Consider the following 2,060-nt stretch of genomic DNA (forward strand, 5'->3'; position numbering starts at 1 on the left):
GATGCTGCAGATATTTCAGTGAGGAAGATAATAGGTAAAATGTAATTCATTTCTAAGTGCAAACTTAGTTTTTTTAAAGCAGATAGACATAAAGTATAACATTAAAGAAATATTATTTTAATTTCCTACATTGATTATTATTTAATTGATTATTTGCTTCATTCTTACAAATAAAGTGATTAACTAGTTTTCAAGAATTTGATCTAGATAAAAATGGACCTTTGCTTTTAATATGAATAAAGTAAAACTAAAACTCATACTTCTTGATTGTGTGGTCCGTAGGTCTATGGTGGATGCAGCTGAGCCTCAGGATTTGGGGTCCCTTTGGTCCTCTGTGTTTCTATTGGCATTGGGTATGGCGGGAATCAGAAAAAACACCTTTGTACAAAAGTTCACAGGACATCTGCATTGCCAAGGCTTTCAACCATATGTGATTAATTTGGACCCAGCCATTCATGAAGTCCCCTTCCCTGCCAATACAAATATTCATGACACTGTGAAGTATAAAGAAGTCATGAAACAAGGTGATCTTGGGTTCAGTGGTGACATAGCAACTTCTCTTAATCTCTTCGCTACCAGGTTTTATTAAAAAAATAAAATTTATTCAGAAGTCCCAGAATGCATCTTGCTTGATACATCTGGACAGATTGAAAAATTCACCTCCTCAGTTTCTGGGACAATCATCACTGAGGCCCTGGCATCCTCATTTCCAACAGTGGTGATTTATATAATGGACATCTTAAAATGTACTGACCCAGTGCCCCTCATCTCTAATGCACTCTATGCCTGTAGCACCTTGTATAAAACCAAACTGCCTTTCATTTTGGTCGTGAACAACACTGACATCATTGATCATAGCTTTACAGTGGAATGGATGCAGAATTTTGAGTCTTTCCTAGATGGCTTGAATCAAGAAACTACATATGTCAGTAAACAGACTTGCTAAATAGGCCAGGTGTTAGATGAATTTTATAGCTTACTCGTAGGGTGGTGAATTCTCTGCTATTGTTGGCTCTTTGTGCAAGTCATCAGTGCTGAAAAAGAATGTGAAAGGGAGTATCATTCTTAATTAAAGATCTGAAGAAATCAATGTCCAGTGCACAGAGAGAACAAAATAAAGAACAACTGGACTATCTTCAGAAAGAGATGGGCTCTGTAGTTTTGGACTCAGGGATTGCCAAAGACTGCATCCCCTGTGGTGAATACCTCTCACTTGATCCTGACTTGAGGAACCTTGAATGAAGAGGATGAGAAGGTTGACAGTCATACTGATAACATTGATCACAGAGCTACAGAAGAAAATCATAAAGAGCCAGCATTTTAGAATTTGATATAAGCCTCAATGGCACAGTTCTGAAAGATAAACAAAAATCAGAAATTTTAGGAAATTTTACTTGTTTCTGAAAGTCCCAAATTCTGAATCTCCATGTGATGAAACTATTCTTATTTCTGATTCAGGGGTAAGATAATGAATATTTCTTTTTGGAATATCTGATTTTCTCTTTTGAGAGAAATATCATGACTCTCATGAAATCAGATCTAGAGAAATTCTTGATATTGGCAGGTAGATGAAAATTATCACTTGGTCTTTTCCCCTTATATTTGTGAAATGAAGGATACACCAACTGCTCTTGGAGGCTGATATTCCTTCAAGCCTATAAGTTTAAGTTTCATCATTTGAACTCAAGTATTTTTGCTGGCAATGGAACACAGAAAACTTACCATCCTGGTAATCACTTCAAATCTTTGTTATTAGGCTGGATCCAGAGCCTCTACTTCCTGAGCATTGTGCCCTGACAATATAACATGATTTTTCCTTCTTTTAGTATAAAAGGAGAGCGGACACATGAGCTCGCCCAGGGAAGAAGTGGAGTCTCCTTGGCAATCACTCCATGCTGGTAGAAAATGTGTCTAGGTAGCTTGTACTAGATTATAAGTTGTTGAAGAAAATAGGTAAAGCATCTGATTTCTGAATTAAAATCCTGTTTCAGATTACTTGGATAAAGAGTTTTAAATTTTAACTTTCTTCTAAGCCTCTCTTTCTTGATTTCAAATTATAA

General features: G+C 36.2%; 1 pseudogene; it reads left to right on the forward strand.

Annotated features, from left to right (window-relative positions):
• The first annotated feature begins 346 nt into the window (after positions 1-346).
• On the forward strand, positions 347-1,357 carry LOC107146019 (annotated as a pseudogene).
• Positions 1,358-2,060: the final 703 nt, after the last annotated feature.

Source organism: Marmota marmota, unplaced genomic scaffold (assembly GCF_001458135.2).
Source record: "Marmota marmota marmota unplaced genomic scaffold, marMar, whole genome shotgun sequence".
Classification (NCBI taxonomy): Eukaryota; Metazoa; Chordata; class Mammalia; order Rodentia; family Sciuridae; genus Marmota; species Marmota marmota.